The sequence below is a fragment of the Nipponia nippon genome, unplaced genomic scaffold (genome assembly GCF_047370975.1).
Source record: "Nipponia nippon isolate SJK-2023a ecotype South Korea unplaced genomic scaffold, ASM4737097v1 scaffold_31, whole genome shotgun sequence".
NCBI classification, from domain to species: domain Eukaryota; kingdom Metazoa; phylum Chordata; class Aves; order Pelecaniformes; family Threskiornithidae; genus Nipponia; species Nipponia nippon.
In genome coordinates this window covers 5,732,930-5,746,915 of record NW_028262349.1, presented here as the reverse complement: position 1 = coordinate 5,746,915, position 13,986 = coordinate 5,732,930, and the positions used below count along the sequence as shown (strand labels likewise).

Here is a 13,986-nt window from a genome sequence, read left to right as displayed (position 1 = left end):
TTGCTCCTTGCTTGCCAAGACTGCTACCAGAGAGCAAAGTGCAGCTGATATCAGCATTTCCTAGGGACTTTTGTCTCGGTAGAGTATTCTGTTCTCATGCTTTAAAGATAATGAAGTGAGTCATTGTCTTTACATCTCATGTGATTTATTATAGACATACATTGCTAACGCTTTCCAAGGAGAAAAAAAACAGATCTTTTGTTCAGACTTGTGGCTTTGAACTAGTAGGCCGATTGGGAGTTTGCTTAACTAGGGAGTTACTTTGATTTCTTTTTTTTAATCTATGTACTGAGAACACTTCAGCAGACAGTGGAGCTCATGGGAGCTTTTTGATTATTTATTTTTATACGTATACTTCCGCTTTGGCATCAAGGATGAACAGGTTCATCAGCACCTTGTAGTCTATATGGATACATCAATCTTTTATTCTCCTACTGAAAAAGTGAGGCTTATTTGCACTGGGTGCAGATTGGTAACTGATAAAGGAGTCGATTTGGCATCTTGAATAAAAAATGTCAACTTGTGAAGCTTTGGGTGTGTTGAAAACTTCCTAGCCTGACCATCAGTACGAACTGTGCAGTAACATCTCCAACCCATTCTGCCGTTAGCATTTGATATACTTATTTATGACCTAGTCCATCTTTTGTCACGAAGCTGACAAGGTGGAGTTACAACAAGAAGTAAAATAAAAGGAAAATACAGTTTAGGCATTTGTCCTAACCCAAAGGAGGTACTTGTAGGGCCAAGTATCGAACGACTGCCAAGCGCAGGAGAGGGTGTTGGAAGGAGGAAGGAGTCCTGTGCGCTGCCGAGGAGCTGGAGTCAAACGTAGACACGCTCGTGCTCGAGCAGAAAATACTGGTAATCCTTGCTAGAGGCTCCATGGTAACAGAAGCGACGAGCCGTTCTGCAGAGGACCGAGAGAGCAGGAGCGTTATCCACCTCCCATAATAAACAAGTTTCTCAATTACAAGCCCTCCTTGCCCACAGTGGCAACTCTTTTGCTGGCCTATGTTTAATACCAGTGACAGCAGGTCTGTAGGCCTGATGACCTAAACATAACTGCCTTTTTTTGTTCTTACTCCAAACCAAGATTGTCAGTCAGGTTTTTAAGCTAGAAATGTTATGGCTTTTAGTTGTTTGAAATGCTGCATATGCCTGCTGTGGTATAGGTGAGGGCAAGAATTACGGGAGCCACCAGAATAGCTGTTGGAATAAACTGCGTGGTTCATCCAGGGAGAAATCCCTTCTGATGCTGACGACTGTGCAACTCCCCCAGTTATCATGGACTGTTAGGAAAACAGAATTGTATGTATTTCTTTCTCAGAATACCTCTATCACTGACAGTTCTGCAATAAGTATGATAATAACTGAATCTTTATTTCCCGGCTGTAGGAGGTGCTGGGATCCAGCGCACGATGCACTAATGTCAGTTAGAACTGCAGTGAAATTTGGAATGAATCCGTTGCAGATGAAGAGATTTGGAGTTGTTCTGGTTGGCTGTATGTTGAAATCCCTCTCCTGTGTGAGGAGATGTTTTCTGCCAGATTATAGCAGATTATACTGGCAATATAGCGTGGCAGGAGTCACGCAGTGTGGTTTTAAACTTTGCAGAGTGAAGCGTGGGTCAGTGTATTCATTGTCTGAAAAAAAAGATGAGCAGTGAGGCGATATAATCTAATGTTGTGTGGGGCAGAACATGAGGAATTATAGGAAGACTTTATGCATGACTGAATAGTTAGTGTACAAAAGTAAAAACTTGGGGGAAAACTGTCCTAGCTTTTCCACAACATGAGGAGCTGTGCTGGCTATCGCTGCTCAGGAGCAGAATTGTGGAGTTTATGACAGTGCTGAGCAGTAGCTTATCAAATCTTAGACATTAAGAACAAAAATAGAGGACAGAAAACATTATGCTGCTGTTCTGCATAGTGTCAGTGGTTTGTCTGTGCTTGGGATACCGATGGCACGCAGTTCCCTGTTCCTCTTCTCTTGGAGAGGATACGGTAGGACTTGGGAAGGGCCTGAGGCTGGTGACAGAGGTGATCAAAAGCAGAGCATAGCTTCCATAGCAAGAATGACTGCGTGGGCTGGGACTCTTCAGCCTGGGAGAGATGATTTCAAGCAGAGAGTAGATGTTTACAGAATCTGAAGTGGCATGAAGCAGCTGGATAAGAACTGACTGTTCACTGTCTCTTCCAGTACTACAGGAGCTCGGGTTTGCAAGTGAAGCTGTGAGGAGCCAGCTTCAAAGCAAGCCAAAGGAGGTGATGCTTCTTGCAACGGGCAGTAGATGTGTGGGAGTCTTGCTCAAGGATGCTGTGGCTGCAGAAAGCTAAAGGGGGGAAAAAAAGAGGCTGAGCAAGTATTGGGGAGATGTTTTGAGAGTCACCAAAGGACAAATTATGTCAGGCTTGGGATATTCTTGGGGCTGACAATTGAAGCAGAGTGACAGGACAAGGGGTGATGGTTTTAAACTGAAGGAGGGTAGATTTAGACTAAACATAAGGCAAAAATTTTTCACGATGAGGGTGGTGAAACACTGGAAGGGGTTGCCCGGAGAGGTGGGAGATGCCCCATCCCTGGAAACACTCAAGGCCAGGCTGGACGGGGCTCTGAGCCACCTGGTCTGGTTGAAGATGTCCCTGCCCGTGGCAGGGGGATGGACTGGATGGGCTTTAAAGGTCCCTTCCATCCCAAAGCGTTCTGTGATCCTATGACTTGGAAGGGAGTATTCAGCACTGCCTCTTCCCTCAGCAATTGCTTATAGGCACCACTGGAGACAGGATAGACCTGGATGTGCTTATTACCAGGTAGTGCCTTTCTGATAGGCTTCACACAGTTGCTTTATCACTGTTGCATGATTTTCTTCTCTGAGTGGGCTTCACTTTGCTGAAGTTGTCTCTGCCTTCTGTGCCAGCTGGCCTAGACTCCCTCTGTAGGCAACAGAAAGCAACAGCCAGGATGAGTTACCTTTTGGGATGCCTGTTGCTCTGGGACTACCGAGAACAGCCAGATTTTCCTGATGACTTGTACGTCCTCTGGCTGGTGGCCAACAGCCGCGCAGGGTGCCAGGCCATTTGGTTTGATCTGCCCCTGGTGCGAAGCCTGCAGCCCCTGGGCAGCTGTCAGGATAACTGAATGACTAAAGAAGTTCTTGTACTGATCTAAGACCCCCATTTCTTGAGGGATGTGGGTTTTTTCCTTTTTTCCAATGCATTTCAGTCCTTAATAACTATCTCTGGGTATTGCCACTAATGAATCAGCTTTGACTTTCTAGTGAACTTCAGAGAAACGCTTGCATGTTAGCTGCTTCTTTTGAATGGTAAGATGTGTTTCTTATTCAAGTGCCAGATCTAGGTATTTCTAGAGAGTCAAAATAAATAAACCTTACTCTTTTTTTTTTTTTCCCCTCCATTGCAAGAGTATCTGTTTTGAATCAGTATCTGTTATACCAGCAAGAACATTGTATTTCGTATGTTTTAATGAGGTCTTGTATCTTGCTTTAGAAATTTGCAACATACCCTAATTTTGGGATGACTTAAACTGAGCACCATTTGGAATTGGGATGGGCCTGTCGTGGGAATGACTTAAAACTGCCTTCTTGTCCAGAGTTACTGTCAATGATTCCCGCTGTTTCCCCTGCGGCTCCAGCTGAGCCCTCCTAGAGCAAGCACAATTATCCGGCTTCCTGCTCCCGAGTCATTCCCTGCCAATGCCACGAAAACGCCGTTAGGTATTTTTTCTGTAGACAATCTCGTTATCCACTATTTGAGGCAGACATCAAGAAATTAAATCTGTGAATTGTCTGCTGTCTGCCATGTCAGTCAATTAAAAGCAACCATTTTTTACTACAGTCTGTTTTATTAATCTCTCTGTTTTCCTGTTGGAATTCTGTATACAGGATAATTACAGTTATGAACAACAAACATCTGCAAGCAACTACGAGAGCAAGCAGTACCACCAGCCAGCGCCTGCCTGCTCAGCTGCCGCAAGTGCTGCTGGCATCCAGCATCCATGTCCTGTGTACGTATATATTTTATTTTAAAGTTCTTGCAGTGTACGGGTAGTGGGTTCTCAAATAAGACACTTAAAAAAAGCTAAGGCCACTATTTCTTGTAGTCACGGAAGGAGATGAGCTTCCTGCTCCGAATCTCTTCCTCCAGAAGCCTCGTTCTCTACTAAGAAAAAGAGAATAATTCCTTCAGTATGAAATGACTGCTGTGAATTGCACCTTCTTGCTCAAATATCTGTTTCATATCAGGCATTCAGTGCTCATAAATGGGTTGTATTTAATGCGTATTCTGAAACTGTGGAAATAAGAGACAGAGGAAATAATGATTTTCACTTCTTTCTTTTGTGTCTTTGTAACTAGAAAACGTGACACTATACCTCATAATCATGTCTCCAAACAGGATTTGAAGTAACTTGAATATAGAAGCAATATTTTTCCTTATCTATTTGTTGAGAGAATATGATTATATGAACTGTGGATTATAAATATTCTTCATTAATTCCTTGGAATGATGCTAGAAAAAGTGATATTTCTGTAGCACTGAATTTGAGAACTCTGAAATGAAACTGTTGCAGAATTAGTATTTCGCCTTTTTAATGGGTGATGTAGATTAGCTTACTCCATCATTGATTTTTTTTTTGTGGGGGAGAGTGAGGGAGGAAGGTCTAAGCAGGTACACTGTTCGAGAGACTCTAAAAATATGTTCCTCGAGCTCTTGGACATGTGTACGTATTGAAAAACATCGGATAGTGAGCAGTATATTTGTAACTAAAATTGCTGGATAACTTTGTTTTGCTGAGGAAGCAAGAAGTGATAAACACTGACTCCACATTTTGTTAACCCTTATTTTTTTTCTTCTGATACTCATTTTAGTAATGAGAAAAGCTTTCTTCTACTGATAAAACGTAAATATTTTTATGATAAATGCAGTTTTCTCTGCCTACTGGAATGAATATGTGCTGTTTCAAACTTTTCATTTACATAGCTTTGTATTTCTTCACCCGAATTCTTAGGATTTTTGTTAGCTAACCTCCTTCTGTTTTGAGAAGAACTTTTTATTGATGTGCTAAACATCTCTTTCCTAACTTAAATGATATGACAGTTTGGGAATACATCTTCTGGGGTGCCTTCTGTCCTCCAACCGGTTATTGGTGTGTGCATTAACGCCTGGAGTCGGGGCCAGCCGCCCCCATGGAGGAGTGCATTCCCACCCAACTGGGAATTCCACTGTCAGAAACAAAACTTGAGAGGGGATTTTCCCCCTTGCCTGTGTTACTTTCTCAGTTTGCTCCCTGAATGACAGCTTGCTTTTTATGGTGGAAGAAAAGAGAGATCTGTTACTTCGAGTGATGTTTGCAGAGAGCTATAATGTCGTACAAGAGTACACTTAACAACCAAGGAGTTACCACATCTAAAACTCCTACAGAATTTTTCAGAAGCAAGCATGTGATGTGCCTGTAACCGCCCGGCCTCTTTGAACTTCTCTCTACATTAGTTATGATTCTTAGTGCCTTACTGGAAACTTCAATGACAAACAGGTTGGGGCAAAAGGGTCCTTTCTGCTTTGTATTTTGTGAGCTGACATGCATCTTACCAAGTGCGTATGCCTACAATATTGTCACCTGTATCTAAATCAGCTATGCTAGGTATGCTCTGCAGTCCACATAAAGCTAATCAGGTAGATACGTTTGGCCATATGCAAGTCTTGCAGCCAAGACGGGACTGCTTGTGTAAGAAGCCTAAAATGAATAGGTTGTGTGTGAGTGCTGACAGTAGGGCAAGTCGGTAAAGGAGAAATTCATCAAACTGTTAGTGCTTGTGAGCTTTTTATACATTGCATGTTTGAATGTGACTCCAAAGGGAGTTTTTTTGGTTTTAATCTGAGCGTTTCAGGAAATTTTCCATTTATTTTCAGAGGACATTTAGTGTTTTAGTAGAAAAACAGTACCGTCATTGAAAGGGAAATGAATATGTTGCCCTGTTTGATTGCAGACTTACCAGGAGCACTTAGAATGACAAAAGCACAAAAAGAAAGACCTTGTTCAGAAGACAGGAAACCAAGGAAACAGGAGCCCCGCAGGATTCAAAACCAGCTTCAATGTGAGCTCTGTGATGTCTCTTGCGCAGGAGCAGGTGCGTGTGCCGCACGCATCCGGGGAGCCATCAGAAGGTGACATAGGTTTGTAGAGTTATGAACATGACAGAGCTTGCTTATGTTCTAGAAGTGTGTACAGCAAGTAAAAGATCTTTCAGAAACGTTTCTGAAAGAAAAACTGTGGTAGAAATATATGCTTTAAGTCCGTTCACTGTAGTGAACAAACTCTTCGGGTAACCGGGTGTGATCTGAGCATAAGTGTGTTGCTCAGCTTTGTCAAATGTCCTTCCCCTAAAGTTGTAATCTGTGCTGAGAAACCTAATGTGCTGGGTTCGGCTGACATACAGTTAATTTTCTTCATAGAAGCTAGTATGAGGGTATGTTTTGGATTTGTGCTGGAAACGGTGTTGATAATAAGGGGGTGTTTTCATTATTGCTGAGCAGTGCTTGCACAGAGTCAAGGCCTTTTCTGCTCCTCACCCCACCCCACCAGCAAGGAGGCTGGGGAGCACAAGGAGCTGGGAGGGGACACGGCTGGGACAGCTGACCCCAACTGACCAAAGGGCTATTGCATATCGTATGGCATCATAAGCTCAGCATATAGAGCTGGGGGAAGAAGAAGGAAGGGGGGACGTTTGGAGCGATGGCGTTTGTCTTCCCAAGTCACCGTTACGCGTGATGGAGCCCTGCTTTCCTGGCGATGGCTGAGCACCTGCCTGCCCATGGGAAGCAGTGACTGAATTCCTTGGTTTGCTTTGCTTGCGTGCGTAGCCTTTGCTTTACCTGTTAAACTGCCTTTATCTCAGCCCACAAGTTTTCTCACTTTTACCCTTCCAATTCTCTCCCCCATCCCGCTGCTGGGGGGTGAGCGAGCGGCTGGGTGGGGCTCAGTTGCCGGCTGGGGTTAAACCACGACACCTAACCATTTTAAAGATGTTTTCTATAACATTTTTCTCTAAACTCATGTTGAAGTAATGTTACAGTTAACAGGGAAATAACTATCACTTCAAAAAACCCAACAACCTAAACATAGCAGAATCAAATTCCAAGTGTATTTCTTGAAATATTCCTGAAAACTACTGCACAATTGAACTTGGTTTTGACTGTTCAAGCCAACGTCCCTAAAACCTTTTGCTCCAAGTGTTCAGTCGTCTTTGGATGTAGTACTTTGAGTCTTGTCTAAGTTAGGCTTTGAAAATATCTGAGCACAAGAATTGTCAAGTTTTTCACTTGGCCTGGGAAGAAGATTGCATACTTCTAAGAGATTATTGTGTGATCATTCGGAGTTGTCTTTCCTGGAGTGCTTTTCTAATGTCCACTTTTATACCAGAGTATTTACAGCAGGGTGCCAGTATTTGCTCCTCACTCTTGAAGAAGCTAAGAGAAGTCTGTTTTGTCTGTGAGATCAGCTATGAATCTGAAGTTGGTCTGCACTGTTCTTTTAGTTTGAGCCTGGGAACTGTTGTATGAATGGAAGTTTAGAAGCAGCTGACTTCTGAGAGCTGCTCACAGAGAAGGGATGCTGAGGATGAAGAGGAGGAGGAGGTGGTGGGAGCTATGACCTGTTCAGAAATGTTCTGGACTATTGAAGGCACGGGTGTCCGGTGTGTAGCATCACATACACGTTCATGTCAGCTTGTGATAAAAAGCTTAAAGTCTTTCAGGCCTGATTACAGCTTTGTAGTTGATGTACTAACTATCCTCAAAGAAATAATTACAGTTAAATTTGTGTTTGCAGAGCACAAAGATTCTAGGAGAGTCTCAAATCACCTTTTCTTTTGAAAGACTTCTTACCACTGGAGGAACTTCCCTTTCTTTGCAGGGATCCTGTCTTTGCAAAGAGTAACTTCTTCATGTTACCTGCTGGACATTGCGGCAGTCTGAATGCAAGACAGTTGCTCAAGCGGAAGCTTTTGCATAACAAAGCAAAACTTTTGGCATAGGCATTGGTTCTGTGTTGCATTAAAGGTGCAAATCTCAGTAATAAATGTAATGTGCTACTGTCAGCTGCTGTAATAATTGCTATAATGCCAAGGCATAGAACAAATTGGGGAAGATTTTGTGGTGACAAACAACTGACAATAGTATGAAGGATTTTTAACTTAAATGCTATTAAGGAGCTCTTCCTAAATAGTAAAGAACTGGGCTACTAATCCAGTTTTCTTCATTCACAGACTAATAAAAATAGAGAGAACAAGCAATAGACTTGTGGAAGAGGTGATGAAACCAGAAGCAGAGCTACAGCTCTCTCTGAAAATAGGCCCGGAGGGTACAACCTCTTTTACATGACCACGTAGAAGAGGTTAACATCTTTCCTCGCAAGATAAATTACTACGTGAGGCTTTTGATTTCAAACATATTTATCATGATTTTTAACATATTTGCAGCAGTGTTTTTTCAACAATACTTGATCTAGCTGTTGAACTTACTCCATGCTGTTTTATTTCACGCATTATTTATTTTATTACTATTTATTTTATTTAACCTTACTCTGATTTTTCAAATATACATTTATGGGCTTATGTGCAAGGTTTTGTATTAGTCGGGCTTTTTTTCTGTGGGTAAATACGGTTTTCAATGCTGTGCCAGGTGGCACATTTAGATTGTTTCCATTGTTGTTAATTCATGAAGTCCTGAAAATGTTACTTTGCTTTTAGTTATGAAACTGTACATTAAGATTTGAAATCTAAACTAAATCTTCAGGAATAGCATTTCCAGTGAGATCAGGTTTTGTCCTTCCTGTTCTCACTATAAGGAAAAGCAGATAAGAAGAAAAAAAAAAAATAAAATGCAAATGTAAGAATTATTTCTGCCTGGAAAAAGCCTGTGATGACACAGGCAGGTGACTGACTGAGTACCAGGGAGTAAGTGGGTGCTGCAGAAAGTGGTAATGACCTTCAAGGGTGCACTACGGACTCAAAAAAACTGCTAGAAGAAATTCTTTCCTAGAAGATGATTGCTATTTCTTACGAGCTTTAACATGAAGTCATTTCCATTATGATGACAAATACTGTCTTGTCACTGTATGCGAATGAATCACGTTCTAGTTAAATTTCTCTGCAGCGTTTTCGGTTCTGTCTTCCTAGAGCCCTTTGCAGCTGAAATGGATGTTGTGTTTCCTTCCTGTCTTAAATTGCCTTGTAACGTTGCTGTGAGCTTTTAAAATAGCTGCTGTACGTTACTCAATGGGTTGGCAAAATTTTCATAAGGAATAAGTATGTGCATCTTGTCAAAGTACATTCTGCTGAGAAATTCCTAAATGCAAACCAGTTGTTACTGTCGTGGGTAGTTACCCTGAACAACGTGGTTTATGTGTCCAATTGGAAATGATGAAGGAAAAAATACCCGACTTCATCGTAAGCTCCGAGTGCAGCTTCAAGGGGTTTGTATTTAGTATTCGGAGAGTAGTGCTAGAATCCTACCACCAAAATAAAAAATGGTGGGGAGGTGGGGAAAAAAGGTTCTACTCTTGCATACCCCCATAAAACTGCAGTAGGTGAGGGATGGAAAAATGCCAGTAAATAACAGAAATACCCACGGAGACCCCCAAAGACTTAATCTAAATGACAGAGGTGATATATTCTGCTGTTCTGTCTGCTTTTGAGGGAGAATTTCTTGTACGATTACTGCAGTTAAGAAGATTACCAGGCAGCTGTAACATCCTGCACGCACTGAGTTGTCTCAGGTCTTTAACATTTGTAGAAAGAAGCTCTGAACTGAGCTCCCCGTTCACTTGACGTTCATCCCTGGGAAGCTCTGGTTATCATCAAGCGCAGGTCAAAGGGCTGGTTTGTGTGTGGTTGGTTGGGGAGGCGGGTGTGTCTGTTTTGGTGGTAAAGTAGCAAAGATAATTTCTTACTTGGCTATTTATATGACAAAAATTATCACAGAAGTTGATATGTTCCTGGTGGTTTTACAGGCCTGTGAGAATGCAACCTAGAAACTAACATCAAAGTGCTAAAAAAAACAAGGCAAAGTCCCAAGGACGGGCAAACGTCTAGAGAAGCAGCACGGTTTGGTTAAAGGGAAAGCATGTTTGTTTGCTTTTTACTTCTAACATGTCACTTTTATCCTCTCCATAGGCAGTGGGACTTTCTGTAGAAAAGACTTGAAGCAGGGCATCGAGCCCGTTAAATCCTGGCAGCGGCAGGCCGCGTGTTCTGGAAGGCGTCGTGTCGGGAACCCCGTTGCCAGGTGGGTGTCGCGGCATCGCCCGGGAGCCTCGCCGGAACCTTTGGCGCAGCAGCTCGTGCTGTGAATGTTGCTCCTCGGTTCTGCCGCCTCTTGGTTGGTTTCTTATGCAAGTGTGTTAAGTGCGATGTTTTGACTCCTCTGCGCTGCCCGAGTTGCTCTGTTAAAATAATATTGATGGCAACACTCCCTCCAGGAAGGAGAGACCTGTCTACCTTCTGATTCGCAAGGAAAGACTAATACCTGAATTTGTCAGAGATGTATTTCAAGCCCCCAGGCGCTCACACTTGGCTTCTACAAAGCTCATGTTGCTTTTCTGAATGCTTGCAGTCGTTATTTATAAAAAAGCTTTTAAGGGAAGTCACAAATGCTGTAACTGTGTGCTCGTTCCAGAGAATCCTAAACCTTGATCAGTTTGTCACATTTTCTTACCTGAGTAAAGCAAAATTCCAGAACTACTTAAACAGTTTTTAAACTTTATTTTTAACTCTTTGCCTGCTGAGTTTTGCTGCTAAAAACCTGACTGCAATATATTTATTTTTGTGATGTGTTTTCTTTCTTGTATCTTGTGTTGTCAGATGAACCTGGGCTGCAAGATCCCTGTTAGAAAGCTGAGTTGGATGCTTGGGAGACTGTGAGGTGGCCGGAGCGAGGTGGTGCCACAGCCCCTGCACAGGTACAAAGAAGAGCAGTTAACAACAGTTGACTGGACGCTTTGGTAGATGGTCCTGGCAGTGGTATACTGGGGATCCCCACTGCAATTCACACTTTTAAACTACTGAGAGACGTGGTCTGCATTTTAATGCGAGAAATATAATAATAAATAGTAACGCCAGGTGCTGTGTTGATGTTGCTCACTTTTTAATAAGGGGATTCATCAAAGTGAGTCAATGTTTCCCATGAGAGTCCAGTTGTCTTTAAATATAATGCTACTTGTTTTAAATGTTTCTATCTGCTATTGAGTCCTCTGTTACATTTTTATTGCCTATGTGTAGAACCACAGAACTTACTGTAGCACATAAAATTGTGCAGTGCGTAACTCCGGCCCTCTTCCCTTCTGTTTGCTTAGTCGTTCTTAGTTTGGCATGCGGTAGGAAAGGTCATTTACGTATAATTACTTCTTTTTCATTGATACTTAAGATTTGCCTGACCGTGCTGTTTCTTTGCAATGAAAGCATTGACTTTCTTGACCGATACCAAATAAGCAAACATTAAATCCTACAGTTACTCGTGTTAAATATGATGAAAGAGAATCGAGTATGAGACTAAATTAAAATTGCTGTAGCCAGTCTTGCCTGAAAGCTCTGTGGCTCAGCGCAGAGGTTTCATTACGAAGACTTCAGCTTGGACACCAAATTCTTTTCTTATTTTCAAAGTAGCAGGCTACCTTAGCTTTAGGTGAGTGTTTGCAATATAAGCTTAGTTGCTATGTACGGTGTAGTGGCGGTGATGATCTTCTAAATAGCTTTAAATTCCAGCTTCCATAGTGTGTGGGGGAAGAACTGCAGATTTCTACATATTTCCTTCATACAGCTGCCTTCGTTTCAGTTGGGTTGTTACCATTTTATCTTCTCCTTCTCCTAGCATGTTTTAAAATGCTGGCTTTCAGAAAAAAAAAATAAACAGGGAACTTGGAATGGGCCCCTTGCCATCTCCAAAAAATACATATAATGCATGCAGTAAAAAAAGAGGAGCGACAGTTCGAAGAGCAGAGGGTGAAGGAGGTGGAAAAAACGACAAAGAAGAAGATGCTGCCTAATAATGATACAGCGTGTATAAAATAATGTTCATATGGTTCCAATTTTTATATATAAAGAGGTCCTGGTTTAGTCTGATGTCTTATATTTTTAATAACTTTTCCTTGAAATAGCATACTGTAGGTAGTTTTAAATGGTACTATAATCCCTACAGAAATTGCACCATTGTGCAAGAGCGAAGTTGCCTGTAGCAACAGTTCCTTTCCTTCTGTCTCCTTCCCCTCCCACTCCCTTGCTCCAGAAGAAACTCTTCCTGCAGCACCACAGGTAGACAGTCAGATACTAGTAAAGAAAAAAGAAAAAAAAGAGAAAAAAACCCAAACCACCCTCTGGTATCGTGCGTATTCGTTATACGTTTTCTTTATTACTTTGGATTTCTACCCTCCCACCAGAGGCAGTTTCTAGCCTGGCCCGCAGTGGCTGAAACTGCCATGGTTTGTTACCCGGGGCCGGGTGTTTTACCTGACCCGTTTTGGAGGGGGATCTTGCCCTTCGGTGGTTACTGTCTGGGAGCAGCGAGGTGCAGAGTTGTACAGAGATACACGGCTGCTTGCTTAGAGCCTTGGGGTGGTTTTGGCAAAGCTGCCCAAGCAGACGTGTGAAGGACAGGTTGTACCACGGCTTTAGCGGTGGCATAACGGCACCTGGCAAAAGAGTACAGTGAGAAAAACAGAGTTGAACACTTTTGTTGTTCTTGCGGTGTTGCCGGTTAGCTGGCGGGTTGTCACAGGCTTCAGCTTCAGGCGCATGTTCTTCATTTCAGCTTCGGTTTCAAATCACTCTCCACATTCCTTCAGGCTTTTTGGAGTATTTTGAACAACGGCTTTTTAGAATTTACTGACAAACATTATTTCTGCATTGTTTATTGTTAAATAAAGCTGTTTCTTCTTTAAGTACTTTTGTTTGGGGTGTAAAGCAGGTTCTGTTTAGATATTCTGGGTTAAGAGTTATAAACCATACGAAAATACATATTTGAAGAGGGGTGCATTTCAGCGCTTCCATAGATGTTTAAAGAGATGCGTTGTTGTATTTCACTAGCACAGTGCAGCGTGTTCTAAACCCAAAGGTGCCCACAGCGGGCTGGCTCTGCCGAAGCTGCCGCCGTCCTTCTGTACGCTCGGTGTCACCGCAACCTCACGCCGAAGCCTTGACTCTGGTCTTCCTTTTGCCGTACGGTTATCCTCCTCTGTTTTTGGGAAATCAAAAAGATTGGGAAGTGTTGAAATGTCGTGAGCAATTTCTAGGCTTTTACCTTAGTCAGATCAAAAAAAGATGAAGTCGTGCATCCGCTCCAAAAACCTTCCTTCATTAGAAGTTAGGAAGTAAAACCATTAGACACTGTCACAAGTGCTGCCAGAGATGAAAGCCAAATGACATGAAATACTGAAGAGTTTAACTGATGTAGCAGTCCCTGTTCAGGGGAAGTGACATGGATGCCTGTAAAGACTGTCGTGGTTTAACCCCAGCCAGCAACTCAGCACCACCCAGCCGCTCGCTCACTCCCCCCCGGTGGGAGGGGGGAGAGAATCGGAAGAGTAAAAGTGAGAAAACTCATGGGTTGAGATAAAGGCAGTTTAATGGGTAAATCAAAAGCCCCGCGCGCAAGCAAAGCAAAGCAAGGAATTCATTCCCTCCTTCCCATGGGCAGGCAGGTGCTCAGCCATCCCCAGGAAAGCAGGGCTCCATCACGCGTAATGGGGACTTGGGAAGACAAACGCCATCACGCCCAATGTCCCCCCTTCCTTCTTCTTCCCCCAGCTTATATACTGAGCATGACGCCATATGGTATGGAACAGCCCTTGGGCCAGTCTGGGTCAGCTGTCCTAGCTATGCTCCCTCCCAGCTTCTTATGCACCTGGCAGAGCACAAGAAGCTGAAAAGTCCTTGACTGGTGTAAACTCTGCTCAGCAAGAACCAAAACATCAGTGCGT

The 13,986-nt window shown here is 42.8% G+C and overlaps 1 long non-coding RNA gene across 1 annotated transcript; it reads left to right on the top strand.

Annotated features, from left to right (window-relative positions):
* The first annotated feature begins 3,899 nt into the window (after positions 1-3,899).
* LOC148054363 (uncharacterized) lies at positions 3,900-12,027 on the top strand. The gene is made up of 4 exons (XR_015707343.1): positions 3,900-4,023; positions 6,005-6,145; positions 10,190-10,301; positions 10,877-12,027. It is a non-coding gene; the product is annotated as an uncharacterized LOC148054363 (long non-coding RNA).
* Positions 12,028-13,986: the final 1,959 nt, after the last annotated feature.